This window comes from Alligator sinensis, unplaced genomic scaffold (assembly GCF_000455745.1).
Source record: "Alligator sinensis unplaced genomic scaffold, ASM45574v1 scaffold1148_2, whole genome shotgun sequence".
Lineage (NCBI taxonomy): Eukaryota > Metazoa > Chordata > Crocodylia > Alligatoridae > Alligator > Alligator sinensis.
In genome coordinates this window covers 7,879-28,779 of record NW_005843512.1, presented here as the reverse complement: position 1 = coordinate 28,779, position 20,901 = coordinate 7,879, and the positions used below count along the sequence as shown (strand labels likewise).

Genomic DNA, 20,901 nt, shown 5'->3' with positions numbered 1-20,901 from the left:
CTTCCTTTTACAGGGCACTTACCAAGACTCAGTTCTGCCTTCAGCATTTGGTGATCACTAAATGCCACAATTACAGTTTCTTTCTTCCTTATCTCTATTTCCTTTGATACAAACACAAAATCAATTCTTGATTGTTTTTTTCCACTAGGGTCAGTTCTAGTGAAAACTTTCTCCCCTGCCCACACATCTCTTAGTGACTCTTCTGTTATTATATTTGATAACAATCTGGATGAACTGCCTGAAGTTCTGCCTCCTCATTCTGTCACCCACTTCTATTATGTAAGTGAAGTTCCCTGCTATTATGTGAGGTCTCTCTCCATCCACTCTCTAAGCAGAGCCTTCCTCCCCTCCTGCTCTGGTGGTGCCTGTCCATTGAAAACTCATAATTCTGCTCCCCTGACTGATAGTACCACTCACAGCAGTCTGCCACTGGTGAGGTCTTGCACCTGCTTTGCTTTTACCTCTGGATTCTTGAATGGTATTGCCACTCCTGTCTCTTTGTTTTCATGTGTCCCTGACCACTAAGATGGTCCCCCTCTCCACCTTTTCTCAAAGCACTTATAATCTCTTCCCCACAGCATCCCAGGACATTTATACACATACCTTTGTCTGCTTCAGTGCACTAGAAATCCAGTGCATTGAAGCAGACTCAATTAATCAAGTCTGTGGAGCACATGAGCTGACGCACCCGGTGCTATGTCACATGCATTTGTATAAATGGTGAAATTTGTGTCAACGTACAGAAAATGGCAGCCGTGTACTTTTGAATTAAAACACCTTCAGTGTGTTTTAGTTCAAAAGCACACCACCACCACCTTCTCAGGGCTGATGTGCATTTTGCTGTGAATACAAATGCATGCACCATGGTGCCAGGCATGCACATGTGTAGGAATTCCCCCTACACTCCATGTTTGGGCTCTCTGCCACTCCCCCTTTCTCCTTCCTCTTGCAGGCTCTCGTCCATTTCTACTTTACTCTCACCCTCCTTTTACCTCCCCTCCCCACCGTCCCTTTTTGATTCCTCAGGGGGCCTGTATAGCCTTGGGGACACCTGAAGAATAGATTTCCCTTCCCACCCCCAGCTAGTGCATTTTAGGGACTCCTGACACTCCGCAACTCTATGCCTTTTCCCTCCACATCTGTAATACCGAGGGGGGCAGTGCGAGCCACAATGGCTGTGTTGCTCTGGTTGCCTATGGTATATTAAAAAACCCTGGTGGGACCATAGCTGAATCACAGATAGGAGGTGCTGCACCCCACCTCAGTTCTACTTGTTTGGTCTCAACATAACTCGTGCCCTCTATGACCCTGTCCAAATACCCCATTTGTCCTGCACCTTCTCTACACACGTTAGTCTTTGTACATGCAATTCCATCCACCCTTCTATGTCTTCTGCCTCTAATAAAGCCTTATACAGTCTTACTATAATCACTTGTTTCTTTGACTTTTTTCATGCTATAAACTTTACCCCTCTTAATTCCTCCCTCCTACATTCCTCTGCACGTTTCTTCCAAAAATGTTCATACCCTTCACTGTTCCATTAAGTAAACTCCCAAGTCTTTCTGTTTTGGAAAGCAATCAGGCTGCTGAGATGTTCCACCTGTACTTCCAATAGCTCAAACAGTATCTTTTCCATGAACTCGTACCTGTTCATCATTGATCCTGTCTGCAATCTGCCACCAGTTAATATTGCTTTTATCTGCAGTCTCTGATCCTCCCTGACATTTATTGATGCATTTTCCATGTCTTCCTGCTGTGCCACCCCCAGAGGGCTGGCATTCTGTTGTGCTCCTGCTGTTTTCTGCCTCTCATCTGAAGTACCTTCTCCTGCCATTCCCACTCTATATCCTGTTCTCTGCTCTTGTCTTCCCTCTGGCCTTCTTTCTCTCCCCAATGCCTTCTTTGCCGCTGCCTCTGTCTTCATTTCTACTTCCACTGTTCCTCCCATCTTCATTGTCTTTCTTCTGTGCTTCTCCACCTTTGTCCACTCTCCATCTGGCTCTAAACCAGGGATTGGCAACGTTTTTGGGCAAAGTGCCAAAAATACCTGCAGCCTTGGTTTGTAAGATGTTGGTAAGATGAGAGCTATGAGACTCTTCAGCCTGGAAAATCACAGGCTCAGGGGTGATCTGATGGCCACCTATAACCCCAGCTGACTTCCTGCCCCTGGGGAAGGAGGCTGGACTCAATGATCTTCCAGGGTCCCTTCCAGCCCTAATGTCTATGAAATCTATGAAAAAACAACAGGTAGTTGTTCCCCAAGGCGGGAACAAGCTCTGGGCTTGGAGGTACTGCAATACCAGGTCAGAACTCAGGAGAGGCCGGAGTGAGCTTTGACATCCTCCCCGAGTGCCAAAAATGTTGGTAAGAATGGTAACATATCTTTTCTTTTCTTGGTTTTTTAAAGATTTTTTTCATGTTCCAAGCCAAATCAAGTCCAAATCCATGAGTTGGTCCAGAACCATAAGTGGCTCTACAACCAGCAAACATCCTCCACCCCCACCAGGGGCTTCAGATATTACCAAAGTCTTTTGGTAGGGGATACTATGTGCAGACCAAAGCCCGAAGGTTTGAGGTTCAGATGCCCTCAGGTTTCACCCGCCCTCAGCCATATGGCCGCAGAAGCAAGCTAGGGAGGTAAGAACCTATCACAAGGACAGACTAGTGCAGCCCATATAAATAAAACATATAGCACTGCCCACTAAGTGCAGTCCCCCTCACCTCTGACTCTTTTTCAAGTCACAGTGAGCCACTACACTGCATACATTTCAACCTCCTCTTCACTCCCACAGTTGAGTTGCGCCGTTCTTTCCCATTTCCAGTGATTTCTGTTTCTTTAAATGCCTGGGAAACATCATTAAACAGGGCTTCAAACAGTTTACTCACAATCCCTCCATCGCCCATCTCTCAGCCTGGCAGGTATGATTAGTGTGGCCCCGCCCTATATGAAGTGAAGCTGGACCAGGTTGCCCTGTGTCTCATCTGCATATAAAATTTTGGAGCATCCCAGGACAAGTGACAAGAACACCCAGTTTCAGTCATGAATGGGGGTTAATTAGAAAATGGATCCTTGCGGGGGGGGGGGGGGGGGGAGGAAGGGAAGGAAGAGGGGTATCTAGAGTATACACACATACTGAGCAGTGCTGAGCTGTGGGATCACCATGGCTTGAAATGTTGTTGACTCTGCTGGGGCCCAGCCCAATGAACTATGTGGTAAATCATAAGCCTTTGGCTTTGGACTAATATCATGCACAGTTTATACTACATGCAAACAGTGCTGCTCAAAATGTGCTTATGGAGTGCCTGTGCTAAAACGTACAGCAGTTTAAAAATAAAAAAGTAATATACATCAATTCTGGATTAACTAAGCTTATGGGTACTGTATGCAAATTGCTACATCCAAGGTTGTTGTTTCTGAATTTGCTCCTCACTTCTGTGTGTTCAGGGAAAGCAGGGCCTGGCAGAAATGAGAGGAGAAAAGGGCTGCCAGAGGAAAAAGCTGGGGAGAAGCAGAACAAAGGGGTTACCTGATCCTCTCCCCCACTCAGATTTATTTTTCTTGCTGTAGCAATGGGAGGGAGACAACCAAGGCAAGTCTCCAATAATTAGATGCTATACCTGGAAAATTATAACAAATTTATACATTTTACATATATAGAATCTAAATACTGGGGTGATCATTTTGAATAGAAGATTACTGTGAATATAAGTAAAAACAGTAAGAACATATATCTAGTTTGTGGTCTGTGGATCAATCCAAAGACACTATTATGGCTAAAACAATAGCCAATAATAATTTATGTCAGCAATGAAATATTATTGTATAATATAAATATGGGGAGTGCTTTTGTCTGGATTCATTCTCTTATCACAAGTACCATGTTTGCAATGACTGCTCTATAAGACAGTTTAATGCATCCATTACAGAAATGTTAATATAGTACTAGAGTTAATATAGTACATAGCCTCCCCACCAACAAAATTATGTAAATGTGTGGATTACACTAATAAATGGAAGGGGAGAGGGGAGGAATAAGACAAACCAGGAAATGTGGAGTTTAATACTTGATTGTAATGTGGCACTGCACAAATTGTTCCACATAGTTGGGGGTTTGTTTTGATTTTTTTTATCAGCTCTTAAAGACTCACTGGGGGATAGATCGAAAATTCTGGCAATTGCTGTTCAGCCATATCTTGCACTCCATGACACCCTTGCATTTAACCATGTGCATAATGGAGAAACAAAAATCCCTCATGTAACATCTTTCCCTGTTAGGCATGGTGCTAAATGAATGATTCGATACGGCAGACACAGAGGTTAATGACACAAAAAAATTTAAGTACACATCAAAAAAAGTTAAATGTGCTTATTAATTTAAAACAGCATCAAGTTATTTGTAGTTATTCTCCAGATTACAAATGTTTTGCAATCCAAAGCATTATGATAAACTGTCTAAGTAGAAATCTCCTTCTGCGCACTGTTCAATTTGTGCGTTATTCTATTAACCAGTCCTTAGCCATCTTTCTATCTCAAGCTTACACAAGAAGCCTAAGTACACTCAACTGATATGTGCATAACTGGATAATATTTAAATGAATAAGCAGCCACCATTCTTGTCCTACTGGAAAGTATGTAAATAACAAACATGATAGAGGAATCTTCTGTATTATGAAAGTGCTAACCAAGTAAGGATGAGAGAGAAGTTCTACATGGCATATGGTATATAAAGTAGGCTACAGGGGAAATTGATTCTGAAGTTGTATTCACTGTCTGGCAAGTTACAGAAGATATCCCAAATGAACTGGAGGCAGAGGAAAGCCCTGTACCAACAGCAAAAAGTGAAACCAGGAGAAACTGGAAATAATAGGTATCCAAGCAGCAGTTCCTTAGTCAGTAAATGGGAAGAGGAAAACTAACAAACTATTTGGTCTGACCCCTTAAAAATAAGGAGAAACTATACAACAACACTTAGCAAAGATTTAAGCTTCAGATGAATTGAAATCTAAATATCTTATAAATAAATTATTCCTGGGGGGAAAGCACTTACTTTTTGGGGTTGGCCATTACATTTTTGTCTGTGGCTTCATGGCTATTTTTTATATCAGGTCATTCAGAATATTATTGAAAGTCAAAAAATTGAAGCCCAAATGGTGGCTGGCAACCAACATTTGTTAAAGCTGTTTACTTGGATTTCAGTTTAAAACAATTTTATTATACCCTTCCAATTACATTTCAGTGGCACTTGAAGGAATCACCCAGATACAGTTTTGCAAGCTAGGGGGCCAAATCACTACCAGTGCAGCAGCAAACAAACAAAACAGGTTAGTACAAGCCCCACATATAAATTAGGTTTCCTGCAACTTTCACTTCCCAGTCCATCTGCCTGGGGCTTAGGAGAAGGAGAATGAGTGGCTGTGTTACTTCCCTGAACTCAGGCTGCCATTTTTATCCCAACAGATCTGGTTCTTAGCAATATATTTATCAACAATGTGATCCCAAGAATTATGCTCTTTACCTGGGGAGATAGGTTGAGTCTGGCATAGGGTGCAACTGAGCACCCTGATGGGTGGGGCAATCAGCTCTACAGTGCAAGCCATGTAGCCATGTCTGTGTTAGCCCATGAAGAGAGTGTTTCAGTGAGACTTCCAACACTCACAATTTTATTAACCTTGAAAGGTGAAGCAGGTTTAATGGTATGTTACATACAAATAAATTATTGTGATATTTGGCATATTTGCTAATTATGTTTAGATGCTTTCTACAAATACAAAATATCAAAGAAGAATAGTGTGTTTGACTTAAATTTTCTCCTGAAGCATGACAACTCATACACCTCAGCACCGTGTTTGAATATGGAAATGAAGGGTGGGGTGCTGTCCTCTGAAAACCAATAGTGACAACACTGGTTTTTTATGGTTTTCTGCACATTTTTTTTTTAACACAATCTAGCATTTATTTGTAGAATAATCAACACGGGGGTAGAAAAATATGCTCATTTCTGTACAACTGTCAAATCTTAACTTATCATGTGGTCACAAAATTAATGATTTCAAGTGCTGAATACATAGTAACAAGTAGACAAAGTGTGAAGGAAAAGGTAAAAAATAAGCCTTGTGTTATTGTGATTTTATTTTCTAAAAATAGGATTAGACACAAGAAATGTGACACATCCTAGAAAATAAAAACAAAAATAATAATAACCACAAATCAAAGTCTTCTATGAAACATCACCTATTTGACAGAAGATAATGCAATATTGCTCTGCTTCCTTATGGGGAAAAAACACCACCACATTTATATAATAAAGGTGGTCTCATATTGACTTTCTTTCAGAAATTAAAAGAAAAATATACAAACATTTCTGGTATCATCTATTTTCTTAAGCATGTAAATCACCTGTGTGGTTTTTGGCATGCACAAATTGGTGTTGTTCAAAAGAGAAGGAAAATAGAAATCACATAAAAGAAAAAGCATAGCAATTTCAGCAAGACTCTGGAAGCCATAAATTCCCAATAGTTAATCCCAGGACTCTTGCAAATTTGTCGTCCAGTTTAGTCAAATCACTTAATTCTATCTGTTTCCTCACCTTCAAAATGGGATTATTCATAGTACGCATCTACGCCAGAAAGGAACTGAGAGAGTTTATTTTACGTTTATAACTTGAAAAGCTTAGACATATTGTTATATAAATAAGTTTAAAAAATACATTTTAAAGATGCCTTTTAAAAGGCTGTCTTAAAAGAATGATCTTACTTCATTAATACAAAGTCTATGGGCTGGATGGTTCGAACAAAGTGGACTTGTCTTTTATAAGTATGACCTACAAATATGTTCCATTAAATGAGACATAGCCTCCTTGCCAAGATTGCTAACCTGATATGTTGTTTCTTTTGCTACAATAACTGAGGCTCAGGGTTTTTTGTAAGCTCCATGCTATTTACAGTGTAGCAATGAGCTTATTAAGAAAAATCTATCAGGTTTACTTTAAAACTGGCTTTACAATGAACTAGTTCTACTGTCCTTTTTCTTTTGGGAAGGGGGGTAGGAAAAGAAACCACCAACTGTAAAATAAAGAGGCTTCTGCTAATTTGATAGCATACTTCAAACAAATATACAAACTCTTCAAACAGTTCAAATGTGCCGCTTTGGTAATGGACTACACATGCATACACACAGTGTCAGAAAAAACGGAGCCTGTACAGATGACTAGGAATCACAAGAATAATTTGCAGCGTTGGAATTTTTACAAGGGATATTGCTGGGACCAACTAATACTCAATTTCAGTTACAATTCAGTACAACAGCAGAAAACTGCTTTTCTGCTACCTTCAAACTATTGGGGGGGGGGTTGGGGAAGGGGACGGGGAGGGTCAGGAAGATAGGGAGTAACTCTCCCTTGCTCCACTGTAACTTTTAGCCATTTCCTGATTTTGTGCCTCTCCTCGCTATTTAGCACTCTGTTAATAATTTTAAAGAAAAAGTTGGTTTTACAGTCATTACATTGAGCTTTTTCACTTAAATTTTGCTTCCAATCTGGCTGAGGCAATTTACACTATAAACCTCTGCAGATAGTATTTAGTCATTCCTGCCGGACACTACTCATCACCGGGCCTCCCTCGGATCCACATATTTTGACCTGGACAAACTGCACCAACTTACAGGCATTAAAAAAAATAAAAATGGAATTCCCAAGGTATGGTATCCCCATAGACTAAGAGGTCCATTCAAATAAACTGCAGAAGTTAATCACTCTGCTATGTAATATAAATCTTATTTTTTCAGAAATGCTGATTTATTTCTAGACAACCGTGCTGAATGGCTCTTAACTTTTAACACCAGGATTTGGCAACCTATAGCTAACAAGCCAAATCTGGCCCACAGAGCTTTTGGTTCTGGCCTACAGAACCACAGCTTCAGTGGTTTTTGGTGGAAGGGCAGCTCTCACAGACCCTCTTGAGCCACAGCTGGGCACCCAGGGTTTCAGTAGTTTGGGACCTCTCCTGGCACTGTGGTGCAGTCAGGCAACACAAGCTATGGCAGAGGTGGGCCTTTGATGTGCCGTGCCACAGCTAGGCAGCAGGAAGGAGCCATGGTGGCCAAGTCTTAGTGCCTCGCTTTTTGACTGAGCTGGATTGTTCTACCCACAACCCCACCAGAAAACATTATCAATCCCTATTCAACACCACTGAGTGCACAGGAGTGGAGCATCCCCAAAAAGAAAACCCCCAACAAATGAGTTTTTTTTTCCAGAAAGAGCACGAAACTGCTACAACAAGTTTATGCTGACTCCTCATTCAGCCTTCAATGTGGCATGTTTCCCAAGACGGGAAGAGGCATGGCCAGAATACATTATGCTCTGAGCGCTGTTACTCAGCATAATGTTGTCTATGGAGCTGTTGCAAGATCACACAATTTACAGCAGCCAAAGCTACCCTTCTACTGCCCTGTACTCCAACTCTGTGCAGTGCCTAGAGATGGAGCAACAAAGAATGTCTTAAAATGTTTATTTGCATCTCAACTGATATTCCCTCCCTCTGACAGTAAGAGAGATGTCTGGGTTAAATTGTGAACTTTATTTTAAATTGTGACATCCATATTTGACTACAGAACAAAGTCAAGTCTAACCCTTGGATCTGGCACAGTCATTTCAGGAAAGGTCTTTGACACCTTGTTTGAGGACCACTTTGGAAAACATCAAGATAACAATGTATTGTCAATAACAGATAACATGAATGCCACACAGAAACCCAGTGGGAAAGCGTGTCACTAGAATGCATGGCAACATACAGAGATATGTTCTGAGAGTTGTTCTCTGTCAACAGACCTGCCCATTGTCATACACCAGAACACCAGGCTGCTGAGACAGAACTCAAGAGAAAGATTTCTGCCTGACCTAAACTGCTAACAATCTCTCACACCTGTAAGAGGGAAGAACAGATTAGGGAAAGGTACATTTCAGGACTTCTGATATTTTGCAAAAAAACCCTGTAATTCTCTAGCGCCTCTTAAAAGCAAAGCCCTTGCTTTTCCTACAGATTTTTTTTTCCCCAAAGGGGTTAAATTGGAAACCCACACATCCACAGCCTACATGGATGTATCAGATGCCATCTCTGGGGCTCAGAAGGAATGAACCACTGAATCTGTTGTTTAGAAGAGCTTAACTGTGGAGGTCTGTGTCCAAAGGAAAGGCTCAGACAAGGGACCTGAGCCTCTGAAGGTACTCCAAAGAGCCAGACGTAGGAAAAGGACCCTCTCACCCAGCTGTGCTTAGAAACATATAAGATCAGACAACAGGATTCCCTTACAACAAATTGCAAGCTTTCAGGAAAGATGGGAATGCTTCTTTCTTGCTTTAGGTTATAAGAAAGCATTTTTGCTGAAATTAGAAAAAATAAATTAAATAAATTCCCCAGGCCCCTTACCCTGCCTCTTTGGAAGCACATATCCAGCTTCCTTTTAACATACAAATCAAGAGCATAAGGACAGATCCACAAGGGAATTCAGGCATAAGTACTGTCAGTGTCACCATACCTCACTTTGAAGTACCTGCCCCTGGGGTGAAATTCACAACTCCAGGATAGGCATCCAAGTTCTCTATGCTAGTAGCATCAGTAATTCCACCTCCCAGTAGCCTGTGGAATTTCAGTTTGATTCTGAATTTTTTCATGGGCAATCCTATTATATACAAACATTCTGAATGCACAGTCAGTCCAATATTTAAATGCCAAATATGTCAAGAGGGTGGCAGAATTTCTCACTCTTAAGGACATCTTTCAAAGCTATTCATTTAGCCAAGAAAAAGCTGCACATTGCAAGAAAAGCTTAAAACCTCAGAAGCAGAGTCTCAGGTATCCGACAAAGCATCAAGGAAATGTATGCTGCTTGAGATAAAGCAGCTCCACATTTAGCTTTCATTCCATGGACAGTCAACTAGCTGGAGCTCAGAATCAGAGCAGTTTCCCTGAAGACCTGTGCAAGATGGAGATTTTGATGTGGTTATAAATGCTGTTTCATTCTGTGCTACATCTAGTCAGATATTTCTGTTGTTGAAAACCATTTCAAAAGATCCTGGATTCTGTAAACTTCTGCAGGATCCAAGGCTGGGCCCTGAGGCAAGCCTAGCAAGATTCCTCGGGGGTGTGCCCTGGAATTGAGGACTATGGAACTTGAGTGGTATCAGGCCCTCAGCAGATGTACCTGGTCAGTCACAGCCCAGTGAGAAACACTGAGATTCCCCTTTCAACTTCTCAGTGAAATCAACAAGAATGTCTGTTTCATGTCTGGCATTCGCTTGAGAAACTGACAAAAACCATTTCAGGAACTTCTGGAAAGTTAAAAAAAAAACAGGTTTCAGCCCAGTGCGGACTATAGCCCAATTTACAGAAAACACTGTGTCTTTTTATAATGGGAACTCTACAGCACACATCTTGTTTTCTCCCATTTTACAATAAAGATCCTTTATTGTAATGTAGAATATTGCAACAGAACTTCGCAGTTGCTTGACCTAAATAAGAAGGCCCTGGAGATAGGGTCACTTCTTACCTGTTAATTTGATACAACTCTTCTATGGCACCCTTCTTTTGTCCTGTTGACAGTTTGGGCACTTCAGAAATTCTCCTTTCCAGACCCCCCCCCTCCCCCCACCTTTTCATTTTTTAAAGAGTATATTTTGTACTTATAAAATGTTACAGATTCACAGTGGGGTACTTTGAGGTTTGCAGTATTGAACCCTAAACAGCTTATCAATTTATAGTACAGATGTTAGAGTTAATCAAATTTATTTTGCTGTCTTCATCTCCTGGAAGGGAAACTATACCCCATTTGCCTCAGATAGTAAAAGCTGCTTGGCAGAACCTAAATTAGACGGCGTATTTTCCCCTCAGATTTTGGAACCAAAAAAAGCATACTGTATATATAACTTAAATGTACAAAGTCTTCCATTTTATTTTTGTTAGAGTAAAAATTTAAAAAAGAATGGATTCAAGACACAGAGACTAAAGTGTGATATATTATTAAAGAAGGAACGACTTGGTCAATGCTAGGTTTAAAAGTTCAGACGCTCTTGCATTCAGTCATGTCAACAAATTTTCAATCTATTTAACATTAAAAAAAATCCCTCCCCGCATAACACTGATTGTTTTAAATATCAAATTAAAATCAATCAATAAAACACCCTTTTCCCTTAAATTCTTTTTATACTGTTATAACACTGCGCTTAAATCAAAATTCAGAATTCCTGCTCTGAAGGAAATACCAAAATTTTGATATGTCCATTTATTCTAGATTAAAATTTCAGAAAAAAATAATTTTATTAATATTATGAGCAGTTAATTTTGATGTAGTCAAATCACTTTATTTTAACTTTGATATTAGAAGTTATGATAAGACTTCTATATTGTATTATACCTTAAACTATAAAGTTGAAATTAAGGGCTTCTACCTTAAGCTGCAAATAGATGCTGCATTTATCCTTGGATAATTCATTTTATCTTGAGACAAAGTGCAAGCATACCAAAGTCCACATTTTTTATCCTATAATAAATCCTAAAACAGTTTTGGAGGTAAAAAGGTGGTAACAGTTTATCCCGGCATATTTCAAAGTACATCTCCACAGTTAACCCAGGATAACATCTCTGAACCAACAGCAGAAAAGCGGCACTGAATTCAGCCAGTCACTAAACCCTGATTAGAACATTATTAATATTTGAGTGTAATGGAAAAAACTTTTTTCTCCCACAATTCTCAGTCTCAAGAAATGCAGAAGGCTGTTTCAGAAGCCATTATTCTAATCTTAATTTTTTGTGCAAGAGGATGGTAGCAGCCAGGCTAACTGATGGGAGCTGGACAGAATTGATTATTTAGAAAACTAAAAAGGCATTTACTCTCAAAAAGGGGCAGCTAAATAGGATATTGTGGTATTCCAGTTTTCTGGACTCTTCTGGAGTTTAAGCTTAAACAAAGAGAATTTTTCTAATTTTTCAAACTTTACAAATTTAAAATGGGACCCAAAAGTCAAGGTCTATTCTTTCTGGCTCATAAATCCCCACCAGGAATGAGAATTGTGTCAGTCAGAATTTAGTAAACAATTCTGGTAGTGCACTAGGCAGAATATAATCCAGCTGTCTGGCCTATAATACACCTAGCAGAGCAAGAAATAACAAACTTTATTTTTGTCGGAAGACTAGACACACATGCATGCCATACTGAACAGATCTACTCTATGATCTCTAAGGTGGTCCTATTTTTATGTAAATTGTTTTCATTATCCAGACAGGCCATGTGAGGGACACATAGCACTGCATTTTTCTTTTGTCATAAGTGATTAGTATGATTACTTCTTGGTACTCCCAAAACCAGAGAGAATAAGATTACCAAAATGGGAAATTTTACCAAAGTTCATCATGCAGAATAATATACAGCACTACTACCAGGCCACTGAACTAGCCCACTTTAAAAAAAATATATGTTTCTCTTGATAAAAGACATTCCCTATTGATCCACATTAGATAGTGTTGGCAGATTTCTATGTATTCAAGTTTAACAAATCTGGTATATAATTTTACTGCAGTGTTGCTAACTCTCACCATTTTATAACAAGGCTCATGATGAAGGGTGCTTTTCATCAAATCTCACTACCTGCAGTCACATAGTTACCTAAACATGTATGCTTTCATTAAGAAAAAAAAGTCTGTAGTCTTCATGGCTGCACACGAAAGCTGGAAAACATAGACCCTAAAAGCTTAACATTCCAAAGACAAATTATTTCCTAAAATTACTGTTTTTGAAATTTCAGTTTTGGGGGAGGTCTTTGAAAATGTCTGGCTGACCGTACAGGGGGCATGAATCTGAACACAGAGAAAGTAACTAAGAGTTCTCTTCTCCTTCCCTCTTCATCATTCTGATCCTGGTATTTCTGCACAAACTGCCCCTTGGCACTCCTGAGTAGGGTGTGACTACAGCACAAAGCCGTAGCATGCCTGAGGCCCCAGACTACACCAAAGCCTGATGATGACAGTCTTTAAAAAAAGAAAAGAAAAGAAGAAATTGATATTTAAAGGTCTGTTACTATAGAAAGGCATCATGTCATAATATATTTTCCTCTTCACTGTTCCTTGGGATCTGCATCCCAAGACAGATTGCGTAGCTCTTTGGAAAGCAGAATTCATTCTAAGATTTGTATTTCTGTCCTCATATCAGACACTTCCCTCCCCACCTCCCTCGGCCCCTGCTTTTACTTATGTCCTGCCACCATCCAGGATATTCAAGAGGTAGAGGGGGCAGGAGGTGGTCAACATAATCTCATGCATCTTAAGGCAGGCTTCAACCACTGCTACCTAGTCTAAAACAGTGGATAGTAATGTTTTCCAGTGGCAGGCCAGAACCGTTCAGGTTGTGTCCAAGGCAGACCAGTATTAGGACCTGGCTGCCACAGCCATCACCTACTTCTCCCTGCCTACTGGTCATCTATGGTGTGGCATAAGAGAAGCCCCACTGCCAAATGCTGCTGAAACCCCAGCTCTGCAGGCTAGACCAATGGCAGTGCAGGCCAGATCCATCCCATGCACCATAAGTTGCTCACCCTCAGTCTAGAAGGCTGATTAAAAGTGATCATTTCCACAAGCTCCTCTTCACAGGCATCCTCCCTTCTCAAGATGAAGGCTGTCTCTCCCTACGAATTTAAGATTGTTTGTGCCCAGTATCAAGCTGCCTGCTTGTCTTGTTGGTGGCGTTTCCACTTCAAAGAGCTGCAACTGTGGACTCTGAAGCCTTTGAAAGTGATGTGCCTTCACTGCAGTCAAACTAATGAGCATTAAATGAGGGCATTTTTTTAAATGCTGGCTTCCTAGACCACACAGTACAACCCCTTTCAAAGACTTCCCTTCTCTACAGAGAACTCAGCTGCAACAGCCATGAAAATCTTCTATAAAAAACTATGGCAGTAAAAAAGTACAGGTTCAAAGAATCCCAGAAAGTGCCTAAGTGTAGCAAAGGGAACCAAAAGGCACAAAAAGGATTACACATGAACTGAAAAACTTTATAATTTGATGTAATCCAGTTTTGGGACAGCAGTACACACTACAGTTAGAATGCAACCCCATGCATGTCCAGGATGTCAGTGATTATGAGAGCAGCACTGCAATCTGCAGTACAGCCAGGCACACACACACGCATGCAAACACACACTTCCTACCCATCCCTGCAAAGGCCTCTCGAAGGACACTGGCCTACAAAAGAAGCACAGCTATTATTAAATCACGAGTAGTATTGCAATTCTGTACACTGCTAGCTTGAATCCAAAGAGCTTCTCCTTTGTTTTACTTCAGGCAATGGGGTATCTATGTCATGCTCCCTTCACTCCCAGTCAGATACATGTGAGGTTATTGGGTGGAGGTCTCACTCTGATGGCTGAAGACTGTGGTGGATATCCCAATGTTCATGCATGAGATGGGGGCTAGGGCAAAGCTAGGAAAAGCAGGACACTAGTTTCATGGCAGTTACTAGCATAGAACTTGTTCAGCAACAAGTGAAAGTATTACAGAAATTCCATGATAATTTTCTCAACTTGTTGAAAAACAACACACAAAGCAGTACTGAATCCTTGGAATCATTAGAAGAATGCATATGCATGCTTCAGTTAAAGATGAGTTATGGCTGTTTGCATACAAACCATTGCAAGTGTGGTGTTCAAATATTTACACCTGATAATAATCCTTTAACCTGTTTAAGCTTTCTGACACTGGGAAAAGTGGGGGGGGGAAGGAGAGAGACAAGGAGAACTAAATTTAAGCTTCTGTTTCCCATTTTGACTCTTCACATATCACTTACTGCAGGAGCTGCAGTATTTTTTGCCACTTCATCATCAACAGTGCTTTAATACAGGGTAGAAGCTTTAAATCAGAAAACAAATAAAATGAGATCCACTCTGGAAAGCACATTCTGAGCTTTTAATACTAAAAGTAGAAGTTTGTCACTTAGGCTCTCTACACCTGACACTGACCTGCAAAGTCCAGAACATTGTCCACAGCACATGCAAGAGATGAAGTGACGACAGTATCCAGAAATTGAAGGGGGTGAAAAAGAACTGTGGCTCTGTTGACATATAAAGCAATAACTTAATAACCACTTTCAAGTCCTCCAGAATCTCACAGAGGAAGTATTCTGTCCAGATGGTGGGAGATACTGGAGAAAATAAAATGTATTCTTTGCTGCCTCTGGATATTAAGAATGATCCTATATGCTGCACATTAAAAGTTGCTACCAGAAACGACAAAAAATAAAAGCCATCATTCTTACTGAATCCTGAGTGATGGCAGGAATTTTAGCTGCATCCTCTAAAATTTTAAAGAGAGAAAATATTTTTTTTCATGAAAGGAATCCAACATATCAGAGAGAAAATATTTTTTTTCATGAAAGGAATGCAACAAATAAAAACAGAATACTAGTGACTGCAGCATCGCAGGTTTTATTAACACATGGGCCTCTGCATCCATCTTGTCCCCATATATGATCCAAGTAATAACAACTAGACTTTTCTGTTGTCATAAGCATTTTCCTCAAAAATTTCTAAATATTATTGATGAAAAAGAAAACAAATGGAAATTCTGATATGGAACCATCTGTCTCTATATCTTAATCCTTTTGTGCAGGAGCTCCTGTTTTCTTTCCTACTGAACTTAAAAAACACAGCCTGCTTCCTTAAATTTCTTATGATACTCATTCTTTCTTCCTTACTGACCGATGCTAATTGTCTTGGATGATTCCTTTATTCTTCTATAATGTAAACCAAAATTGTTAAACTCATTCACCCCACTCCCCAGTAGGCCAAATACAGACCATGGGACTCCTCCTGGACTGGATCTGAACTGAGCAACAGTAGGGTAAATGGTTCATGGGTACCTGAGCTGCTGTATCAGCTTGGGTAGTCACTGAGGTTAACGCAGTCATCGTTCACCTTGTTGCTGAAAAAAATGAATTCCTAGTGGGGTCTATAACATGGAATTCAGCAGTTGGAGCTGCCCCTTCAAGAGCCCCACGAACCAGATGACACGGCTCCATGGGCTGTTTGACATCCATCTGATGAAGTAAACTTGGGTTCACGAAAGTTTGTTCTCCGTTCTCCCTCTCTTACTTATTCTATAAAGGTGTACACCTACCCCGTCTTCATCCCCAGTACAGACAAAAATGATCAATAATAAAATAGTTAATACTGCTGACATTTAAATTAGGTTTCAGAGTTGGCATCCTGAGTGACAGCTATCTATTTCACTCTCATTTTTATTTCATTCTGTTTGCAGATAAGTCATGCCAACTGAAACATTATCTTTATAACCATAAGGACCAGGGGAAAGGAAAAAAAGGAAAATGTAGGTTCTGCCATCAAATTCTGAGGCAAGAGGTAGATTTGTCCACAAATTTGGTAATGAGCTGTGCGTCTCCCACCATGACATTCTTAAAAAAATAAACAAACACTGGGCTTTAAAAACAGAGTATGAATCTTTTTTCTTTCTTGTAGAAAAAAAATAGGTGATCCTGAACTCCAAACACTAGAAAGTAAGATGAAATGATTTCAAAAGTGTATTATTTGAATTTTAAATTTACTCAACATCTAAATAATCTCAGAAATTAAATCTACATTTGTGTTTAATGTATTTTGCCTTGAAGAGGCAAAATGAATGTCCCACAAATCTATAGCAACATGGAAGTGAAACCTTCCACAATTAACCTGGAATTCAGTTTGGATTATTCCTAAAATATGCTGGAGCTAGAGATAATTCATTTGGAGATGTGATGGGATACAGCCTCATGTACCTAAAATACATAACTGTATTAACAGCACCTTTTTTGTTAGTTACTTTCATTTAAAGAAAAAGAAGTGTATTCTAAAATCTTTTGATAGTAAATAAAAAAAAAACCCTCCATCAGCATACCACCACAGGCCAAGGTTAATCCTACCAGGAACTAGCATTTTACAGAACCAAAGAACTTGATTAAAAATGGTCCCATCATAGTCAAGGTATAAAAAGAGACTAATTATTATTTCTAAAGGGCCAGATTTTAGCATCTTTACAAATACTCCACAAGTAATCCTCCACTGACATCCTTGGAGAGAAAAATGTATCAGAATACAGTTCAAGATAAATTTAATACCAAGTAGATACATTATATTTAACATTTTTAAAATTCCCCCCATACTTTACTTCTGCTTTACTTCATTCCTTTTGCGTTGTTGATTCTGCATTAACTTCTGAAGAAAAATTCATTCTTTTGTGATATCTTTAGTTAGCATAACTTTGTAAAATAAGAAAAAGAATAGTAATTATAAGCAGTTCCATGTAAATTATTTTAAAATCACAAAATAAAACCTATAGTTGGAAGGTGGTAAGGTCTGTGAATGTCATGGTGGGGGGGGGGAGGGGGAAGTTGGCTACAAGCTCAGTATGAAAAATCCTATTTGTGAGGCTTAAATTGTGTTAGATTATATTTTGCTGGTTGGAAAAGATTGAGCTATTTATATCTTGTCTCATAAATCATTTTCCTCTTTAAGTGCCATACTGTTAAAATAACTTGGATAAGTTTAGCATTTAAAAATTACAGGTTTAGAAGAAATGACATGCCAAAATTATAGCTCCTGCTGCTTTATAAGGTATTTTTTTTACTTGTGCCAAACCTGAAAAAAGAGACAGAGTGAATCAGGAGGAGTTGGGAGATGACATCAGAAGTTTTGAGCTAGTGTCCTGTACTTCTCCTTGAAGATAAAATGGTGAATATAGAAGAATTGATTTAATGATGCATTTTTTTAAACAATAGTTTAAACCCTTATTAGGAAAATTATTTAAAATGTCTGATTAAAATTACACTGTTGCCAAGTTTTACAGGCCGCCAGAACGCTCTTATTTTTCGTCTTTAAAACACTAATTACATATCGTTCCTCAAGTTACACATTGATTTTTCTACCTATCCGTTTAATGATGCTTTGCATACCAATACATAGATGAGTACTAGAGGAAAAGATATTTACTGCTTTTCCTAACACTACAATTACTTTTTGCTTGCCCTCCTAAAAATATACTACATCTTGGATGTGTGTAATACTGTTAAAGACAGTCGATTAATTCCTGTAGTAACTATGGATTTGACCCTGGGAAGTACTGAGCACCATTAAAGTCAATGGAAGTTGAAAAAGCTAAGCACTCCATAGGATTAGACATGGTGTACATACCCTTATTGAAATGCCCTGGTGAAGTTTACTTTAGATCCTTGCTTTCAAGGGCTCACAGTCAGGTATGAACTCCACATTCCTTGCAAAATTTAACAGAATTTTGTCCCAAATAAATCCTTTTTCCTTCTTGTTGCCAACACCATTTAACATAAATCTTCTCCATTGCTTCCTGCTGCTAGTTCTCAGCAAGAAAGTTGATATGGTTCAGCACAGTGAAAACACTGCTTTAAAAGCTAGGCTGCTCATTAAATTATTCTGCTGGCTGTGCGTTCTCATTAAAAATGCATAAAGAGCAGATAATTGCAGTATTATAAACCTTGCTTTTCCTGTTTTTATTTAAAGGTTTTAATTTTGAGCATAAAACAAGGACCTGGAAACGGCAAGGAAAACATTTTACTAAACTACAATATCAAAACTCTTTAGTGGCTTGCCTTTAAGAACACAGGGAATCATTGTGTATTCAAAAAATACCTATACTCCTTACAAGCTGCAGTGGAATGAGGTATCATAATTTCATTGAAACCCTGATTCCAATCTAAAAAATAGAGCATCATATTTTTAATTCAGATGTTATATTGGCAGTTATTTAAGCTAAACAATTTCCAATTCCATGTTAATCATCGAACACGTCTGCTGTAAACTTTATTGATTTTAAGTTAACTGATTGTCTGTATTATATCCCGTAAATACTATCAAATGAGAACCCAGCTAAGAACCCAGTTAAGCTAACAGTACTTTTGAAATATACTGACCTATTTTTTATTTTAAATGTTTTATTTTTAATAAAACATACATATACTCATGTTCCGTTTCAGAAAAGAACAATTTCCATTTTTAATTCAGTCGAAAAATAAAATCACGATAAAACTCACGTCTCCCCTCCAAGTGGTAATATGCATTGGAAAACCTTGTTTCCCTGACTCCCCCAGCCAACACATATGGTATGCAGCATACTGCAGCAAACTCTTTAAACATTCAATATAAGACAATGATCCTCCTACCTTGTTTAGCTCCGTCTATTTGACATATTTACAATGTAAACGGAAACATCCGATATAATCAAATGACCACATCTTCTCCATTGCTTCATTATGAGGTGCTATTTTCATGTAAAATAACTATTGCTCTTTATTTTTTGTGCTCTGAAAGCCTTATGCCTTATCTGGGGATTTTTCCTCAGATGATGAAGCAGAGGCAGCCTGAACTCTGTTGCTGAAAGACTGCAACCCTTCCTTCTAACAAATCCCTCCCAACATATGGTAACCAATCATATACAAGTTCGTCAGTTCCACTGGTCTTAAACTGGTTGTAGGAGGATGATTGACAAGGCAACACAGCACTTCTAATGTGTAAAAACAATGCATCCATACTGATGAACAAGGAATTTCCCTCACCCAGAAAAACAGTTTTACTGGGGAGGTGAAGTGACACAATCATGAAATAGCTGATATGCAACAGAAACAATGCCAGTACACATCCAGTCAACATTTGCCTGCAGTACAATTTTTAAGAGCTTCTGTTAGCTGCAAATACATATTGCAGTAAATAAAATAAAATTCATGAGTAAAGCTCTGTGTTGTGCTACTGAGATTAAATCATGAACTGTAATTCAAATTAATACATCCTTCAAGATTATTTAAAGTACAACTGAAGCACACCTATGTGAACTCAAACATAAATATGTTTATATCTTACTACTGCAAACATAATCATTTAGGGTTGGAAGCTAATTGCAGTATATATGTGCTGCATCTTTCACAAGGTTTTTTGAACTACTGCAGCCTGCAGTTCTGGAACACTTTACAGTAAAAAAAACAAAACAACCAAAACTTCAGTCAATATATTACCTTTTCAATATATACCTGGCAGACGGAGTTGTAGCCAAACTATGTTCACTTTGATTAACATATAACTGCTGCTCTTTCATAGCCAGGTGCAAGCACAAATACTACAAGGTGGCATATCTCATTTTTAATCAGATTTATAGCACCTTGATTGTGACAAAATATACTTTGCACATGGGGCAGTTCATAATTTGGTACTAAACCACATATAGACTTACTCACTTTGAAGCCCAAATTCTGCAAGAACACCCTTAATGTTTTACTGCAACTGAAAAAGCAAAAGAGATAATTAATTTAAATAAGGAAAAAACAAATTAAAAAAGAATCACTACTTCCAAGTCAGCAAAAAGAAGTACATAAAAATAGAAGAATTCAACAGCAGTCTCGCATTGTAAACAAATATATATACATTTCAGGGGGGGAAAAAAAGGTGAAATATTTTGCTTGATGGATAAGTTTAAACATATGAACAGACAAGGCAGAAACAAAGCTCTCATTCATCTCATAGTTCAAGCCCAAGGCCCCATTGTTTACAATTGACAGTTTTGCATAGTTGAAATGAAGCATTTCCTAAATTAATTCCCCTTTTACCCTACAGCAAAATCTTTCATTCAGACTTCATCTTAATTACTGCAACTTCATTGGCTTCCCCAAAATTCATACTGCCCTGCCCATAGTCCACACAGCACCCTTTCCATGCATAGCTTTTTTGACAATCTTTGCCAATCAAGCAATCACAACACACATTCCCTTTGTGTCCCTGCACTGGCTCTCTCTCCTCTACTGCATCAAATTCATGCTGTCATCAACAGCCTTTTGGCTGTTGCATAACTCTG

The 20,901-nt window shown here is 39.0% G+C and overlaps 1 protein-coding gene across 4 annotated transcripts in view; it reads right to left on the bottom strand.

Annotated features, from left to right (window-relative positions):
• LOC106723300 (muscleblind-like protein 2) overlaps nucleotides 1-20,338 on the bottom strand; it is an 88,917-nt gene extending 68,579 nt beyond the window's left edge. The window contains exons 1-2 of one of the 4 annotated variants that reach the window (XM_025195436.1): nucleotides 19,223-19,420; nucleotides 5,517-5,669 (exon numbers count right to left, since the gene is read on the bottom strand). The gene's annotated coding sequence lies outside the window, so the exon portion shown is untranslated. Of the gene's footprint in view, nucleotides 1-5,516; nucleotides 5,670-19,222; nucleotides 19,421-20,283 lie in introns of those variants that run through there. The other 3 variants (XM_014527431.2, XM_025195435.1, XM_025195437.1) reach the window with 3 other exon arrangements.
• Between the last annotated feature and the right edge of the window lie 563 nt (nucleotides 20,339-20,901).